Consider the following 20182-nt stretch of genomic DNA (forward strand, 5'->3'; position numbering starts at 1 on the left):
AAGATATATTACTTTTTCGTTTGATGACAGTCGTCACAAAAACGTCAACAATGATGCCGACATATATTTCTTCGTTTTTATTTAATTCAACATTATTAGCCGGAAGTAAAATATGTTTCAGGAAATTACCGAGAGATATTTCTTCGTTTTTTAAAATTAGTTATGTGCGAATACACTTTAAATAGGTTTATTTGAAATCTTTAATTTTCCACAATATAATTTACTTGCCATTTATCATTTGATGATTACGAGACAAATTCCTCTTGAGGATCGTGACAATTCATGCGCTGCGTGGAAACTTCTATTTCCAAAATGAATGAGACGATCGATGAAGAACGCAGACTTGAACAGGATGCAGCAAGAAAACGAATGAGACGGGCGAACGAGTCCATCGACGAACGTCAATGCAAACTTGCGGGGTCACCCGTGGGAATCCCACGGGCATGGATGTGTGTGACATTTCGACATATTGAGTTAGATGCTGCACATTCATTTTTACAAAATGGTTACTGGCAAGTCATCAGATCCAGAAATGGTGTAAAAACCACCGTTTAGAGGCCATTTTTCCCCGCAAAGCGGGGGTTGGCCTTTTCGGGGACCGTGGTAGTTGTTGTTTTTTTGTCCCCTTTTTGAAGCAATGTTTTACGGCCGGATGCCCTTCCTGACGCCAACCCTTTTTGCCGCCTTCAACGACAAACAGGGAATTACCAGTGAACTGGTACTCAATTAGCCGACCTCGGAAGGATGACAGGCTGAGTCAACCCCCCTGGTCATTAATTCGGCGATCGACCGAGATTCGAACCCAGGATCCTAAGCCGGCACCCTAGCCGCTAGCCCAACACCAGAAATGGTGTCATGAACACAATTTATTTACGCACAAGCACAAAAGCAAGACGGGCCGATTTCCGATTCCGACGGGCGAGACGGGCCGATTTCCGATTCCGACGGGCCGATTTGGAGCAAGAAAAAGAACGAGACGGGAGAAAAAGGAGAGAAACGAGACGGGGAAAGCCGATTGGAGAGGCGAGTGAGGCGCGATTGGAAAGGAGTGTGAGGCGCGATTGGAGAGGAGTGTGAGGCACGATTGGAGAGGAGTGTGAGGCGTGATTGGAGAGGAGTGTGAGGCACGATTGGAGAGGAGTGATTGGAGGGGAGTGTGAGGCACGATTGGAGAGGAGTGTGAGGCACGATTGGAAAGGAGTGTGAGGCACGATTGGAGAGGAGTGTGAGGCGCGATTGGAGAGGAGTGTGAGGCGCGATTGGAGAGGCGTGTGAAGGATTGCAGAGGAGAGGAGTGTGAGGGATTGGAGAGGTGAGGGATTGGAAAGGAGAGGGATGTGAGGGTTTGGAGAGGAGAGGAGTGCTAGGTGGAGAGAGGAGAGTGTCAGGTGGAGACAGGAGAGTGTCAGGTGGAGACAGGAGAGTGTCAGGTGGAGAGGAGTGAGGGGTCACATATTATGTGAAATAACTAAATTCACACCATTTCTGGATCTGATGACTTGCCAGTAACCATTTTGTAAAAATGAATGTGCAGCATATAACTCAATATGTCGAAATGTCACACACATCCATGCCCGTGGGATTCCCACGGGTGACCCCGCTAGTATATATATATATATATATAAATATATGCATATAAATATATATATATAAATAAATATATCTATCCCGCTGTTGGTAACGTTCTGATGTGATATAAAAATCATCGCGAAGGTAGATTTTACGTGTCAGGTATTTTTTCATTGTTGGAAAAAAATTTATCAGTAGCTGATTTAATCGATGTGCGGACAAAGAAAACCCGATCGAGTTGAGAGCGTTTAGGTTCGAGCTGCTCCATGACAGATCGTGCCGTTTTTATTGATTAAAGACAGAGAGGACGGGTTATCGCGAAAAGATAAATGAGGTTGTTGAGGAAGCTGAGGGCTGATGGGGCCTTACGGACAAAACGAAGGCCTACTTGATACAAGCAGCATTAGTGTTTTCAATGGAATGTGTGCTTGTGAAACGTGACCAGGAAACGTTAAAATGCATTTGAGATGAAGTGTTGAGGTTGTGTTGAGGGTCCCCCACACCCCCCCTCCTCCTCCTCTCACTCCTCCTCCCCTCTCACCCCACACACCTCCTCCTCTCACCCCACCTATCCACCCCTGTCACTCCACCCACACACCCCTTCTACCCCCTCCCTCACCCCACCCACTCCTCCTCCCCCCCCCCCCCCGTCACCCCGCTCACTCCCCCCTCATCTCGCTCACCCCACTTCCCCTCACCCACCCCACTTCCCCTCACCCACCCCACTTCCCCTCACCCACCCCACCTCACCCCACCCACCCCCCTCTCCTCACCCCCTTAACTCCCTCCCATCACCCCCAAACCTCATTTTGCCCCCGCAAAGCCTCACCACCCCCCCTCCCCATCCTGCATCCAACTACTGCCCCCCTCCCCCCACCCTTACCCCATACAACGCCACCTCTCTTCCCCCCAACCCCCCTTCCAATCCAACTCCTCTTCCCCCTCTATCTCTAACAGTGTGGACCTCAAACATCCGAGGTCTACGCTCCAAGCTAATAGACCTAATCTAGGTCGCTGCTGATAAACGAGACGTCACCTTTTTAACAGAATCCTTCCTCCCACAGGACGTCCCCAACCTCCCCAGTTACTGTCTCCCCTGATTTGATAGGCCTGAACCATGTCCTGGTGGTGGAGTTGCTCTTTACATCATTAATTAAACTAGGGCGTGCCCGCACGTACGTGCTTGCCCGTACGTGCGTGCAAAAAAACATGCGTACAAACAACAACAACAAAAAAAAGACTTTGAAACCACGTGGCAGTAACGAACACAGAACCCCCCCCCCCCCTCTATTTACATGAAATGGTTTGGTCCATTCGCAAAGCCAAAGCGAACGGCTTGCGAGTACGGTGACCATACCTTGGGAAGCACTTGTCCGATTAATTTCAAACCTTGAAAAGGCACATCCTCGGGTCCCCAGCAATATACCTGGCAAGTTTCAAGTATATCGGACCGGTAGTTGTCGAGAAACAGCGGTCACAGACAAACACACACACACACACACACAGACACACAGAGATTACTGGAATTATAGATAGATTTCCCACTCCTCTTGTACTGACCTTACACCTCCCAACCCCAAGTAGTACCTCGAGCTGTGACTTACCCTCCACTACCACCTCTTGTTTGTTTGTGTGTTGTACCGTCCTCCTTTCAGTGACAACTCCATCTACATCCTTCTATCAGACAACGTGGACAAATTTTTAACCCCTCAGCCCAACTCTCTCTTCCTCAGATGTGGCGAATTCAGTTGTGACCGTGTAAGTAGGTTGGGTGTTGGTAACTTTCTCACCAACCATGGCTCTTCAGCCAAGGACTTCTGTGACTCCATGGGACTGACAATCTGTAAATGTTCCAACCCGGATTTCTCCCAATGTCAAATGTTGCCTTCTAGATTTTGTGATGCCGAACTTTTCCACAAATGTATCCTGCTCTTCCTCTGCTCCAATTGGTTCATTTAATCATGTGCTTGTGAAAGTCAATGCCGACGAGTCTGACAGTTCACTCAAGCAGCCATCTCTCTTCAGGACTGGTCTCCTGTATCTACTACCCCTGATGTTAACTCACCTTGGGAATTCTTCCACAGAAACCTGCTCTCTCTCATGCACAGATTCATCCCATCTTGTCTTCAATTATCCTCCCCTTCTTCTTGCTCATGGTACACTGAATCCTGTGGTGATGCAGTTGCTCTGAAACAGCTTGCCTTCTCTTCCTGTAAGGCAAATCCGACCGAAGACAATCTCAGTGCATTCCAAAAAGTTTGAAACAAATGTGTATCTATATTACAAATCATCTGTCTATCTATCTTCTGTAAATAAATGCAAATTGAACAATCGTGTCTGAACGGGGTAAATGTCTGAACCACAACACGTATTCGTCCGAGTCGTCACCTTAGTCCTAGCCGCCGTCCAAGTCCTGCCCTTGTACTGACCTTACACCGCACCCATACCAGCCTTACACCACACCCTACATCAAACAACCTTACACTATCCTACCTGCCATCCCAGTCATAGTTGTAGTCCTCATCACTGTCATATTCCTTGTAACCGCCCTAGTCCTAGTCCTTATCACCATTCTCGCCCTTATCCTCGCTGTCCTAAGCCTCATGGTTGGCCGAGACCAAGTCTCCATCCTAATCCTGGTCCTCGTCGCTATCCTACTCCTCATCGCCACCCTCGTTCTCATCACCGTCCTAGTCCTCCCACCTCCATCGATGTGTCGTTAATGGCGTTCTGTTCGACGTCCTCGTCCTGCTTCATGCTTTCACCATCTTACATTTCTTCCTTCAACTCCCCATTGTTCTCATCTCCGTCCTTCAATCCCACGCCGCCCTCATCCTTGTCATCTGCACTGAAATGAAGTAGACTACTGAAGAACCCATCCTTATGGATTGCAAACGAGTCAATCCCCCATTACAACCGTATTTTAGTCTGGCTTGTAGTACCCGTTACCACCAGGAGTGGGACTGTGCCATCCATATTTAAACTGAAAGATTGATGTCCTTCCCCTACCTTGAATACCCTGCATTAAGAATTATATTTACCACCTGAAACCTACCCATGCACTCCCCGATTACAACCACTAGTTTTCAACTTGTCTTATTTTATTTTATTTTATTTTATTTTTTATGTATACAAAGTCGAGGCTCGTGAAAGAGCTAACATTTATCAAACAAACAAATCAAACAAACAAGCAAACAAAGTATATAAAAAGGGGAGCGGTCGACAAGATGGGGAGAGAAGGGGAGGAAGCACACAAACACAACATTTGAGAGCAGGGACATCGGGAGATGTGTGGGAGGGAGAGGGCCTGGGGGGAGGCAGGATAGGTATAAAACGCAAGGACACCAAGGACTTCCAGGAAAGAAGTCAAAAGTCACCTCAAAAAAGTGGCTTTGGGGTGAAATTTGCGGGGGTAGAAAAGATCAAGGTTTTGGATTGGGGAAGATAAGAGATGGTGGTGAACAGCCGTTTTAAAGACCTGGAGGGAGGAGTGGGATTGAAGAGAGTGAGGGAGTTTGTTCCAGAGGCGGGAGAAAAGAGGAATGAAGGAGTGAAGGTGAGCAGAGAGTCTTGATTTTGGCAGTTTAACCATAAGAGGGTTGCAGGCAGATCTTGTGCGACCTGTAGGAATATTTGGGGGACAGAGCCCAGAGAGAACTGGGGGAGCAAGGCCGGAGAGGAGTCGGTAGAAGACGGAAAGACCACCAACCTGCCTGAGGTGAGTGAGTGAAAGGCCCTCGGAGATAGCGTCATCGCGGGAGATTCCAATGATTCTGAACGCTTTGGTTTCAACAGCGTGAAGACGAGCTAGGTGTGAGGCAGGAGCACCAGCCCAGAGGGGAGAGCAGTACTCCATTGAGCTGCGGATGAAAGCCTTGTATGTGGTGAGGAGCTCAGGTGTACCAAGGAAGGACTTCGCATCTCCCATGATCTTTCCTGGGAAAACCACATTTTAAAGCTGGCCTCCAAAGCCAGTCGCCGACAAAATCACTGACTAGGCAAACAAGTGGAACATGTCTTTCAATCCTGACAAATCTCACACTCTTACGATGTCTCTCCCAAAAGACCGACTGGACAACCCTCCCATCGGCGACTGGCTTTGGAGGCCAGCTTTAAAATGTGGTTTTCCCAGGAAAGATCATGGGAGATAGTGAGACCCAAAAGCTTGAGTGACAGAACTTCTTGGAGAGGATTATTCAGAAAGTAGATGGGAGGGTTGTCCAGTCGGTCTTTTGGGAGAGACATCATAAGAGTGTGAGATTTGTCAGGATTGAAAGACATGTTCCACTTGTTTGCCCAGTCAGTGATTTTGTCCAGGTCTGCAGAGAGTGAGGAGGCTGCAGACTGCCGATCTGAGGGATGAGGAATGGAGCGGCAGAGAGTGGAGTCATCAGCAAAGAGATAGAGAGGATTTTCAAGAGAGTCAGAGAGATCATTGATGAAGACCAGAAAAAGCACAGGGCCCAGAACACTGCCTTGGGGGGAACTCCAGCCTGAACAGGAAGAGGAGATGAGAGAAACCCATTCAGGGCCACACGTTGACTACGACTAGAGAGGAAGTCCGCCAGCCATGCGTGGAGATTTCCATGGATACCAAAGGAGGAGAGTTTGGTGAGCAGAGTGGGGTGCCAGACCGTATCGAAGGCATGTGATATGTCGAGGGAGACAGCTCTAATTTCCTGTTTGGCATTGAGGACCTCCATCCATTGTTGAGACAGCAGAAGCAGCATGTCCAGAGTAGAGTGACCTGGTCTGAAACCAAATTGATGATCAGAGATCAAGCCATTGGAGAAGAGGAAAGATTTCATATCCGAAGCAATGATGGAATCCATGACTTTGCTGATAATTGGGAGAAGGCTGATTGGTCTGTAGTTGCTAGGATTAGTTTTTGCACCTTTTTTGTGCAAAGCGGTGATGTTGGCAGATTTCCAAGCAGATGGCAGTTGACCTTGAGCAAAAGAGAGGGTGAAGAGAACAGAGAGAGGGAGTGAAAGAGCGGAAGAACAGGATTTTAGGACCCGTGGGCTGATGCCGTCAGGTCCAGTTGCAGAATCAGTCGAGGGTTGACAGAAACTTTTCCACCTTGTTCCGTCCAGTTGTTCAGGCCTGAGTACATAGAAGTCATACAAACACTTCTGAAATTATAATATTTTCATGTTCCCCTTTCTAGATGTTGTTTTGAGATATTTTTTTTGTCACGTTGTTGAGTTTTTAATGGAATCTTTGTTTCATTTTTTTTTTTCTTTTAGTTTGCACCTGGTCTTGCAGGGAAGTGCCAAAAAACATTAACGTCATCTTTGAGAGCCATAAACATTCGATGGTTTAAGACGCTGTGCACATCAACACGGATGCGTTCCTTGTGTGCCTCCTGCACGCTCTCAGCACAGAGAATGAAGAGGTTATGGGGCTCTGCATTCGTGAGGTGGGTTTTACAATTCCACACCGCCCATCATTGGATTCTATCTAACCAACTCTTTCTCTTCCCAACTCTCTTAACCTTCTTCAGCTCGACCATCAACTCCATTCTTGTTTTCCTCTTCCCCTTCTCTTGGCCAACCCCAACACCCTCCTCTCTGAGTGAGGTTCAAATAACCCCCACGTCCTCTATCGCCCCCCCCCCCCCCCCATGATGTGTCCTCAAACTTCAACACCCTCCTTCCATACTCATGTTGAATTTGGCAAACATAGTAAAAACGGCCTCTTTCCTACTCCCTAGTCCTCATTGCCATCCCATCCTCGGCTCGGCAAAACCTACAGCCATATTTCCTTCAAGGGGTTCAGTCAATCCTATCACCATGAGGGGCTGACCAAACCCATATTCACCATGAGGGGCTGACCCAACCCATATTCACCATGAGCGGTTGACCCAACCAATATTCACCATGAGGGGCTGACCCAACCCATATTCACCATGAGCGGTTGACCCAACCCATATTCACCCTGAGGGGCTGACCCAACCCATATTCACCATGAGCGGTTGACCCAACCAATATTCACCATGAGGGGCTGACCCAACCCATATTCACCATGAGGGGCTGACCCAACCCATATTCACCATGAGCAGTTGACCCAACCAATATTCACCATGAGGGGCTGACCCAACCCATATTCACCATGAGGGGCTGACCCAACCCATATTCACCATGAGCGGTTGACCCAACCTATATTCAACATGAGGGGCTGACCCAACCCATATTCACCATGAGCGGTTGACCCAACCTATATTCAACATGAGGGGCTGACCCAACCCATATTCACCATGAGGGGCTGACCCAACCCATATTCACCATGAGGGGCTGGCCCAACCCATATTCACCATGAGGGGCTGGCCCAACCCATATTCACCATGAGGGGCTGACCCAACCCATATTCACCATGAGCGGTTGACCCAACCCATATTCACCATGAGGGGCTGGCCCAACCCATATTCACCATGAGCGGTTGACCCAACCCATATTCACCATGAGGGGCTGACCCAACCCATATTCACCATGAGCGGTTGACCCAACCAATATTCACCATGAGGGGCTGGCCCAAACCATATTCACCTTGAGGGGCTGGCCCAACCCATATTCACCATGAGGGGCTGACCCAACCCATATTCACCATGAGGGCTGACCCAACCCATATTCACCATGAGGGGCTGACCCAACCCATATTCACCATGAGGGGCTGACCCAACCCATATTCACCATGAGGAGTGTGGAAATGTAACTCATTGATCGTTGGAATTGGAGGGCGAAGCAGAGAGCCATTCGTAAATGAATGTCAGGAATTTGCACGAACGTAATCTCTCGTTCACCTGGTCACAGCCCCGGGCTAGAGCACCCTCTTCTTTGTGAGCCAAATGGACTCCCAGCAGGGGGGGAGCGAACCGGCTCCGATGAGGCGAGCGTGGATGACCTCGGGGCATTTGCGGAGAAGGGATTAGCGCGACAAGGCCCATAAAGACAGGAAACATACTTTGAGTCAGGAGCACTTGCCGGGAGAGTCTCTGACGGAAGGAACGAGTACGGAGCTGCGCAGGACATCGGCCGAGCAAGAAGGACCATGCGGATAGAGTTATCTGGTACATTGAGTTAATGGTAGTTATTTGGTATTGGAATGAAGTGAACAACCAGTTAATAAAGTCCGGATCTTTTGTAAACCTGTGACATCATTGGAGTCTTGAGTCTCACAACACTTCCCCGACAGGAGCTGACCCAACCAATATTCACCATGAGGAGCTGACCTAACCTATATTCACCATGAGGGGCTGGCCCAACCCATATTCACCATGAGGACCTGGCCCAACCCGTATTCACCATGAGGGGCTGACCCAACCCATATTCACCATGAGGACCTGGCCCAACCCATATTCACCATGAGGGGCTGACCCAACCCATATTCACCATGAGGGGCTAACCCAACCCATATTCACCATGAGGAGTGGCCCAACCCATATTCACCATGAGGGGCTGTCCCAACCCATATTCACCATGAGGGGCTGACTCAACCCATGTTCACCATGAGGGGCTGACCCAGCCCATATTCACCATGAGGGGCTGACCCAACCCATATTCACCATGAGGACCTGGCCCAACCCGTATTCACCATGAGGGGCTGACCCAACCCATATTCACCATGAGGGGCTAACCCAACCCATATTCACCATGAGGGGCTGACCCAACCCATATTCACCATGAGGGGCTAACCCAACCCATATTCACCATGAGGACCTGGCCCAACCCGTATTCACCATGAGGGGCTGACCCAACCCATATTCACCATGAGGACCTGGCCCAACCCATATTCACCATGAGGGGCTGACCCAACCCATATTCACCATGAGGACCTGGCCCAACCCGTATTCACCTTGAGGGGCTGACCCAACCCATATTCACCATGAGGGGCTAACCCAACCCATATTCACCATGAGGACCTGGCCCAACCCGTATTCACCATGAGGGGCTGACCCAACCCATATTCACCATGAGGACCTGGCCCAACCCATATTCACCATGAGGGGCTGACCCAACCCATATTCACCATGAGGGGCTAACCCAACCCATATTCACCATGAGGACCTGGCCCAACCCGTATTCACCATGAGGGGCTGACCCAACCCATATTCACCATGAGGGGCTAACCCAACCCATGTTCACCATGAGGTGTGGCCCAACCCATATTCACCATGAGGGGCTGTCCCAACCCATATTCACCATGAGGGGCTGACCCAACCCATATTCACCATGAGGAGCTGACCCAACCTATATTCACCATGAGGAGCTGACCCAACCTATATTCACCATGAGGGGCTGGCCCAACCCATATTCACCATGAGGACCTGGCCCAACCCGTATTCACCATGAGGGGCTGACCCAACCCATATTCACCATGAGGACCTGGCCCAACCCGTATTCACCATGAGGGGCTGACCCAACCCATATTCACCATGAGGGGCTAACCCAACCCATATTCACCATGAGGACCTGGCCCAACCCGTATTCACCATGAGGGGCTGACCCAACCCATATTCACCATGAGGGGCTAACCCAACCCATATTCACCATGAGGAGTGGCCCAACCCATATTCACCATGAGGGGCTGTCCCAACCCATATTCACCATGAGGGGCTGACTCAACCCATGTTCACCATGAGGGGCTGACCCAACCCCACCCCTATGTTTGTATTTTGTGGCTCAAACAACACCACTACTATCTTCCAATATTCACATTCACTCACCCCTCCAACTATCTTCTCCACTTGGGGGTCAACAAATCCAAATAGGATTTTCTTCCAGACGAGTTCACTCCATTGTTGGCTTGGCCTGGTGTTGGCTTAGCGGTTCGGGTGCTGGCTTGGGATCCTAGGATCCTGAGTTCGAATCCCGGTCGATCACTGAATTAACGCCAGGGGGATTGACTCAGCCTGTCATCCTTCCGAGGTCGGCAAATGAGTACCAGCTTGCTGGGATGAATGATCCCGGTGTGTACCCCGATTTAGAATAGGTACACGGTATCCCTGCACATCAAGAGGTGACTAAGGGTTGGTGTCAGGAAGGGCATCCGGCCATAAAAACATTGCCTCAAACAGGGAACCATGATTGTCATGGGGCCTGCAAGGCTAACCCCTGCTCTAGCGGGGAAAATGGCCTTAAAACGATCATTCATATTTTCATTCTAGTTCACTCCATTCTTAAAACGAGGTTCATTTTCATTTTAAACGTCATTTTATCTTCCGTTCCTCATTCATAGTCTCTACCCCGATCCATTCTGGCTTATCTTTCTTCAATGCCTTTTAGGTTGATTGTGAACAAGTTGTTCACGTGATGTCTGTCATGATCCTGCGCCGCTCGGATAAGCGTAAGGACCGTGTGGAGATCTCCCCTGAGCAGCTGTCTGCAGCCACCACGAAGGCAGAGATATCCTTTATGCTTGCATTCACATCCACCTAACCAGCTCTGCTTTTACCTTTTACTTATGTGATATACAGTGCATTCGGAAAGTATTCAGACCTCTTCACTTTTTTCACATTTTGTTATGTTGCAGCCTCATGCTGAAATCGTTTAAATTCATTTTTTCCCTTATCAATCTACACTCAATACCCCATAATGACAAAGAGAAACAGGATTTTCGACAGAATCTTGTTTCTCGCTGTCTGAGAGACCTTTAGGTACTTTTTTGCAAACTCCAAGCGGGCTTTCATGTGTCTTTCACTGAGTAGAGGCTTCCGTCTGGCCACTCTGCCAGAAAGCCCAGATCGGTGGAGTGTTGCAGTGATGGTTGTCCTTCTGGAAGTTTCTCCCATCTCCACACAGAATCTCTGGAGCTCAGCCAGAGTGACCATCGGGTTCTTGATCACCTCTTACCAAGGCCCTTCTCCCCCGATTGCTCAGTTTGGCCGGGCGGCCAGCTCTCGGAAGAGTCCTGGTTGTTCCAATCTTCTGCCATTTAAGAATTATGGAGACCACTGTGCTCTTGGGAACCTTCAATGCAGCAGATATTTTTTTGTAGGTTTCCCCAGATCTGTGCCTCGACACAATCCTGTCTCTGAGCTCTGCAGGCAGTTCCTTCGACCTCATGGCTTGGTTTTTGCTCTGACATGCATTGTCAGCAGTGAGATCTTATACAGACAGGTGTGTGCCTTTCTCAATCATGTCCAATCAATTGAATTTACCACAGGTGGACTCTAATCAAGGTGTGGAAACATCTCAAAGATGATCAAGAGAAATGGGAGGCACCTGAGTTAAATTTCAAGTGTCATAGCAAAGGGTATGAATACTTATGTCAATGTGATATTTCAGTGTTTTCTTTTTAATAAATTTGCAAAACTTTCTAAAATCCTGTTTTCTCTTTGTCATTATGGGGTATTGAGTGTAGATTGATGTAATGAGGGAAAAAATGAATTTAAACGATTTCAGCATAAGGCTGCAACATAACAAAATGTGAAAAAAGTGAAGGGGTCTGAATACTTTCTGAATGCACTGTACAAAGGTCCACAATGCACTGGGTAGTTTATGTCCACTTGTCATTAACACACTTTTAAAGACGTTTTTATCCCTGCCCTCTCCCTTTTCCCCTTCTGCCTCTTCCACACTGCTACTCATCTACCCCTTTTTCCCCATCTACTTTTGAGACAGTTTGGTATTCTTCCATTCTTGAGCTTTTTGCTCCCCACCCCTGTTCAGGACCTAATTCCCTCTCGGCCCCTCATCTGATGTCTGACTTTGCACAAACATTAAATTGCCACACATGCTCAACTCCTGATGTCTTTTTGTCATTCTTCCCTTGTTTAATTCCCTCTTCCATCCTTCAAACCTCACTACTCTTCCTGGATTTGTAATCGGCTTCTGCTTTCTGTTCCACTCGACTTCCATCAAGTCTTCCAAACACTGTTCATTAAAAACTGTCGCTGAATCTGACCATCAGCTGTGATTTGTTCAACCCTCCTCAACTACCGTGCAGCATTCACAAGGAATCACACAGAAATTTAGTGCAGACATTTGCTTTGCACTTCTTAACTCTTGCGGGACTGGTTGTGGTTCTTAACTGCTGCGGCATCATTTGTCCGCGCAGAGCGGTCGGACCTTGCGTGTCATTGGATGGTACCACTCTCATCCACACATCACCGTGTGGCCCTCTCACGTTGGTGAGGTTTTCCTCACCCTTGCCACTTCACTCGTCACATATGTCCTCAGTCCCTGACCATTTTCTGTCTGCATATGCTCCGTTGTACTCGAACATCTCTATTGGCATTTCAAGTCGGACATGACCAATCCTTTGTGAATTTGGGATTTTTCGGTTGTTGTTGTTGAGCTTTTTGCAACAACTCCAAACCTCTATAAGTAGCATGGTCAAACGATCGATTTGTTCTTTCTTCACTTTCATTGCCATTCAGCGAAATACAGTATTTCTCGAATCTGGTCTTATTTAATTCTCAAGGTGGATATTGTTATGTCAGAGGGGTAGGGGGATATATAGATCTAGGTAGATCTGCACTGCTAGGTGCTCAACTGTCATGATAGGGAATCTTGATGTAATAAGTTCTGCAGCCCAAATGTTGGATTAATCTTGTGTCTTCGTCCCCGCCACGAGGGGGCAGGGCTTGTTAACTAGCGTCGGGATTATGCTAATTCCATTGTATGTTGTTTGTTACATTCTGTGATCTAATTGTTACATTGTTACATTTTGTTACATTATGCTAATTCCATTCCCCTCTGTGATCATTCCGGTGTCCCTGATGGCAATACATCACATACATTAGTTAGCCCCAATAGCACATCCACATTAATTAAATCCCCCCTCACAATGACTGACCGGAAGAACAAACAGCAAGCGACCACGCACTTGGGCTGACAACACCGGCAGGGAAGCAAACATCGAACAAGCAGGCCAAGAGCCACACCCAGGAGAACTCGTGATTGATGGGGGGAGGGGCAAGTAAGAGCAGGTCGCTGATTGGAGAGTAGGGAAGATGAAGGACGTGCCACACTAATTGGCCACCGACAATGACATGCCACACGATGACGTAACACTAAAGGCGCGAAGCGCTCGGTCAATCAGTGCAGAAGGCGTGAAAATGCTACCAACAAGCGATGCGCTCATTGGAAGAAAAACACCAGGACGGGAGGAAGGCACGAAAGGCCACAAGGAAACGATGCACTGGTTGGCAGAGATAGAGAGCTGACATCAGACGAGGTCTGATAAAAGTGAGCGGAGACAGACATTTTCTCTCTCCCTTTTCATCCTTCGCCTCTGCCTCTTCACCTTTGCCTGCCTCTTCCTGCCTTCCCGCGTTGGAGACCATTTCTTTCTTCCCCTGTTGCCCTTTGCGCGTTCCTGTGCCGGCGGACCTCTCATCTTGGTTCCGGATGAGGGGCGATTCTGCGTGGATGAGTCCGGGCACAGCCTGAGGAGCGAGCTGCACGCGACCCATTCGAGTCGCACGGAGGGCCAGTGGAAAGCCCGCAGACGAGACCGAGCGGTTCGCGCCGACCAGAGCCACGTCGGACGGAGCCTGACCGACCTGACTACAGACAGAGCTAAGCCAACACAAACGCACCACACAACGTTTGCTTTTATTCATCCTTCCATTGTCTTGTATTTGAAGTCTGTGAGTGGGATCCCAACCTAGGTTTTAGTTATATATCGTCGCGTCAATTGTTCTCGGGTTCAGAATAATAAATTGTTTATTTTTGTATCATAAATTCCGTTTTCTTTTGTGAGTTACTTTTCAAAGGATGAAGACATCGTCGCGGACCATCAGGTAAGTCGGCATTCTCCCCCAAACCCCCCTGCTTGTTGAGTATCATCCGCCATCAATTGAAACGCCTCAAAGTAAGCTCGATTAGCTATCCGTGGATGCTCTGTCTTAATGGAGTCATCCACAGGACAATATTAATGTTTATTTGCAAGTATTTCATTGTGCACCTCGGTGAACCATTACATTTGATCAAATGGCCATTTGTAAAGCCATGTCAGCCAAAACCTCAATCTTAACTACAAAGTTCAATTAGTCCCTAAGTGTAGTTTTCATGTTTTTAAATGGAGGTGTGTAAAAAAGAAAAAAAAAGTACAACACAACTGTTAACCATCCACAGATAGGGCAAGCTGTCCATTGCATTTCTCGGTAGTTACTTGGTTTACTTAGGCCCTGCAGTAATGTGGCATCCTGTACTGTTACTTTTACTTCCGCCACTGAAGGTTGGCAGAGGTTATGTTTTCCCACATGTTCTGATTGTTTGTGAACAGGTTATCTCAAAAGGTTTTGGATGGATTCGGACGAAATTCGGTGGACATGTATGGTATGTGACAAGGACGAAATGATTAGATGTTGGTGAAGATTCAGATCTGGATCCGGATCCGGAAATGGGATATTTTGACGTAATTCTTCACCATTGAGTGATGGGGCTAAAAACGATATATAGCTGGATATCTCAAAAAGTTATGGACAAAATGACAAAACTAGGTGTATGAGTTAGGTAAGTGACAAGAACAAGCCGAATCGATTTGGTTCATGTCGGATCCAGATGTGACATCACTCTCTCAGTGGGATATAGAACATAAACTGTTCAGCCTGGTGGAGGTACGCTCCCTACCGATCACCGTTCTAGTTATAAATGCATTCCTTCAAATTCAAACTCATAGAACAACAGGCGACTGGGATTGGTTATTGCAACTGATTATTGGTGAAAGGGTTGCAAAGTTTCCACTGCATTGAGTCAACCACATTGTGGAGATGTTGACCAGGCCAGGTGGAGCAGTCATTACCCCCAGCCTGAACTTCATTCATTAACCATCTGGGTTTGAGCCATCTCAGTCTGATGTTAACATCACTAGGCCACTGTGGAAGTGTAAATTTATGAAGCAAGCAATTTATATGAGCATCAACCCTCCATTCCTAGTCTGCAGGTGTCTTTTTGTGTTTTCCATGCAAATTTGCGATCCCCCTGCAGTTGGCAAGTTATCTCCGGCACTGCCCAGAATCGTGGCTCGAGAAGAGTAAATTGTCACCAATGACTGATGGAACATTATTACAAATAGGGGAATATGTAATACAGATGGGATGTGTTTTTGGAAAATATTGTGATGTTGGATCGAGTGTCTTATTGAATTATATAAGCAAGTTGGAGAAAAGATATTGTTTTCTGGTAAATAATTAAATAATACAACTGGTGCCACAATGTCCAACTAGATCATCAAGGTTTGCTTACGAATGTGCTCAGTGAGCAAGATTCCATTGTGACTGTGAGTAATCGACTCAGCACGAAGTCTGAACTAGATAACTAAATGTAAAGTACTTGGTAATTATTGCAAAGTCGATCAATGGAAGCAGATAAATCGCTCTGCGCTGAACGTTGTAACGACTGTTCAGCGGACGCTTTTTTCTTTCTTACTTGGAGTTATTTAATAAAAGTTTTATGAAATTGCCAGCGTTCTCAGGAAAATCTCTCAACAAGAACGATAATTAAACACTGAATCAAAATAGCTTATTAGTATTTGATAAGGGTTCGTCTGAAATATGAAAAATCCTATAGAAAATCCATGTAGGCTAGCCCTCTCTGGCTCTCTGCTTCTCAGTAAAATCTTTTGTGGGATTGCAGTAGGATTTGACTTCTGAGGGAAAAGATGAGTTTGCAGATTGAAAAAGGATGGGGATTGCCATTGCTATTGAAGTGACTGTTTTATTTTGAAGTTTTAACATGACTGATCAAAAACCCATGTTACTCGTGTGTTAATTCGTAATATGGTATAATAACCCTTGCATCAAACAATAAATGAATTACAGATAAAATCACAGAATGGTAAATCATTTGGTATAGTTTTAATAATGGAGGCACTGTAATTATTTGGTTGTGACTAAGGCTAATATTGTTAAATGACCTTCAGATGTTCTTGAAGGGATTAGAGAGACAGGGCTCCAGGTGTTTTGCAGGAGACAATGGAAAAGCAGAAAAAGAATTTGGAATGCAAACCTGCTCTCAGTGGGAAGCAACCTCATCCTTGACACCTACTCCCTCCCACCCAAACTTTGCCCAACCAATCCTATTGCTCTCCTCCCCTCTCTTCGCTCCTCCCCCCTCCTCTTGCTCCTCCCACTTGAAATGTTTTAAAAATCAGAACGAATGACCAAGTAACCAGGATTAGCACTGGGTCTGTAAGATGTTGGTTTGCTGTACTTGGGATGTTTTACTTGGCTGGTCGATTCTGTATGTTTATACTGTATGTTAACTATACTCTATGCATGCTGGTGTTTGGTGTGGCATTTCTTTGTGCATCCCTACTGTACCAGGATTTCACTTGGGACCTTCTGTGAATCTTGAAATTTAATTTGTGAATTGTAATATGGTTTGATAAAGGTTATTGTTCTTGCTGTGTATTTTCTGGCAGACAGAAAGTGTTGTCCTCCTCGGGAATTAAAATTTGTGACTCTCTTCTGACAAGTTGTGTTTGTGTTTGTGTGCTTCCCCTTCTCTCCCCATCTTGTCTTCCGCTCCCTCTTTTTATATATTTTGTTTGTCTGGTTGATTTGTTTGTGAAGTAAATGTTAGCTCTTTCACGAGACTCTTTCACGATTCAGTATACAAAAAAAAAAGAAGAAAAAAAAAGTTGATGGACATTGAATTTCTTCATTCATCTATTACATACTACTGTAGGAAAATATCCCTAACACCACCATTGTACTTGCATAAATGAAAGACCACCAATTATTTTCTACAATATGACAGCTTTTTTTCATTGATGGTATCATTATCTGCCTTACCTGTCTGTTTGGAGATGTCCACACGCAGGCTATGTACCAGATGATGGATGGATGCTTCGTGGGACTCATTTTTGCCTGCTTTGGTGATACAGGAAATGCCAAGGTGTGTGGCATAAAACGGCTCTTAATGCTTCTCAATGTTTCAAAAAGTCTCCCACCCTTGTCTCATCGGTCTCTTCTTAACGACCAAAGTTCAAAATCCTTAGTTGCTGTGCACTCGTGTTTCTGGTGCCCCAGGTGATTAATAATCGTCTTCATTGCCTGAGCAGCTCTTCATGCTGTGCAGACAGAGCAACATTGTAACATTTGCATGTAAAAGATTTCAATGCATTTAAAATTTGAACCTACAAAAGGGGGGAGGGGAGGGGGGAGGGGGGAAAGCCAGGTGCATGGGGGGAAGGGAGGCGGAGGGGGGAGGGGATGGGGAGGGGAGGGGGGAGTGGAGGGGGAGGGGGGAGGGAGAAAAGGGGGAGGGGAGGGGGAGAGGGGATGGAGAAAGGGGTGAGGGGAAGGGGGTGAGGGGAGGGGGAGGGGGGAGGTGGAGGGGAACGGGGGGCAGGGAGGAGAGGGTGGGGAGGGGAGAACAGGGGGAGAGGGGAGAAGAGGGGGGGAGGGAGAAGAGGGGGGGAGGGAGAAGAGGGGGGAGGGAGAAGAGGGGGGAGGGAGAAGAGGGGGAGAAGGGAGAAGAGGGGGGGGAAGGGAGAAGAGGGGGGAGGGAGAAGAGGGGGGAGGGGAGAAGAGGGGAGGATGGGGAGGGGGAGGAATGGGAGGGGGAGGGGCAAGGGGGGAGGGGAGAAGGGGAGGGGTAGGGTGGAGGGGGAGGGGAGGGAGAGGGGGGAAAGGGAGGTGCATGGGGGGAAGGGAGGTGGAGGGGGGAGGGGAGGAGGGAGTGGAGGAGGAGGGGGATGGAGAAAGGGGTGAGGGGAAGGGGGTGAGGAGCGGGGGAGGGGGAGGGGGAGTGGAACGGGGGGGCGGGGAGGGGGAGCGGAACGGGGGGCGGGGAGGGGAGGGGAACGGGGGGTGGGGAGGAGAGGGTGGGGAGGGGAGAAGAGGGGGAGAGGGGAGAAGAGGGGGGAGGGAGAAGAGGGGGGAGGGGAGAAGAGGGGGGAGGGGAGAAGAGGGGGGAGGGGAGAAGAGGGGGGAGGGGGAGAGGAGAGAAGAGGGGGTGGGGAGGGATGGGAGGGGGAGGGGCAAGGGCGGAGGGGAGAAGGGGAAGGGTAGGGGTGAGGGGGGAGGGGAGGGGGTAGGGGTGAAATGGAGGGGCATGGGGGAAGGGAGGTGGGAGTGGGGAGGGGAGGGGAGGGGGAGGGAGAAAGGGGGAGGGGAGGGGGAGCGGGGATGGAGAAAGGGGGGAGGGGAAGGGGGTGAGGGGAGGAGGAGCAAGGGGGGAGTGGAGGGGGTAGGGGGGAAAGGGAGGGCCATGGGGGAGGGGAGGGGAGGGGAAGGGAGAAAGGGGGAGGGGAGGGGGGATGGAGAAAGGGGGGAGAGGGGGAGGGGAGGGGGGATGGAGAAAGGGGGAGGGGAAGGGGTGGGGGGAGGGGGGAGAGGGAGGGGGGAGGGGAGGGGGAGGGGAGAAGAGGGGGGAGGAGGAGAGGAGAGAAGAGGGGGAGGGGGGATGGGGGAGGGGGATGGGGATGGGGGAGGGGGACGGGGAGGGGGACGGGGGAGGGGAGGGGAGGGGGAGAAGGGGAGAGGGGAGGGGGTAGGGGGGAACGGGAGGGTCATGGGGGGAGGGGAGGGGGGAGTGGAGGGGAAGGGGGGAGTGGAGGGGGAGGGGGGAGTGGAGGGGGAGGGGGAGGGGGGAGGGAGAAGGAGGGGGAGGGGGAGGGAGAAGGAGGGGGAGGGGAGGGGGGAGGGGAGGGGGAGTGGAGGGGGAGGGGGGAGTGGAGGGGGGGGGAGTGGAGGGGGGGGAGGGAGAAGGAGGGGGAGGGGGAGGAGGGGGAGGGGGGGAGGGGGGAGGAGGGGGAGGGGGGAGGGGAGGGGGAAGGGAGGGAGGGGGTGGGGGAGGGGAGGGGGAGTGGAGGGGGAGGGGAGGGAAGGGGGAGTGGAAGGGGAGGGGAGGGGGAGGGGGGGAGGGGAGGGGGGAGGTGGAGGGGAAGGGGAGGGGGAGGGGGATGGGAGGGGAGGGAAGGGGGGAGTGGAAGGGGAGGGGGGAGGGGGGGGAGAAGGGGAGGGGGTAGGGTGGAGGGGGAAGGGGAGGGGGCAGTCAAGTCGGAAGTCATTGTCATCAATTGAATGTCGCATTTATTTTTTATTCCCTGTCAAATGGCATTGGTCCCGCATTCCGAACCCGGAAGTCGGAAATCAGTCGGCAAAGTTGAAAAATTAACGTTACGAAATACGCTGATGACGTCATAATTTTAAAACCCGAAGGTTTTTTAAACATTTAAGGTGTGCTGTAGTTGCTCTGGGACGTACTGATTCCGAATATGAAGTTGAAAAACTTAACGTTCCGAAATACGCTGATGACGTCATAATTTTAAAATGCGACGTTTCTTTTTTTAAGTTGAGATTTTATTCGAATTCGAATTCCATTAAATTTCAACTGTTGGAAACAATAATTATTTCAATTTCCAACAGTTGAAATAATTATTGTTTCCAACAGTTGAAATTTAATGGAATTCGAATTCGAATAAAATCTCAACTACCGTTTATTCGTTCTTGGCGTGAAAAAATGGCGCGCATTTTGTCATGTGCGACATTACGTCACTCCCACGGACGTGAAAACATTTGTTTTCCTTAAAAATATATTTAAAATAAATACAATAGTACATAAATTAACAATAAAAGAAGCTAAAATACAATTTAAAATACAATAAAAAGCACATTAAAAATATATAAATATGTACGTACAGTATACTGTACGTA

At 48.8% G+C, this 20182-nt stretch overlaps 1 pseudogene across 1 annotated transcript; it reads left to right on the plus strand.

Annotated features, from left to right (window-relative positions):
- The first annotated feature begins 6886 nt into the window (after window positions 1-6886).
- LOC144888709 (lys-63-specific deubiquitinase BRCC36-like) lies at window positions 6887-17617 on the plus strand (annotated as a pseudogene). Its single transcript, XR_013621250.1, has 5 exons — window positions 6887-6991; window positions 10854-10988; window positions 12628-12700; window positions 17329-17417; window positions 17552-17617. The product of XR_013621250.1 is annotated as a lys-63-specific deubiquitinase BRCC36-like (transcript).
- Window positions 17618-20182: the final 2565 nt, after the last annotated feature.

Source organism: Myxine glutinosa, chromosome 13 (genome assembly GCF_964187855.1).
Source record: "Myxine glutinosa chromosome 13, kmMyxGlut1.1, whole genome shotgun sequence".
Classification (NCBI taxonomy): Eukaryota; Metazoa; Chordata; class Myxini; order Myxiniformes; family Myxinidae; genus Myxine; species Myxine glutinosa.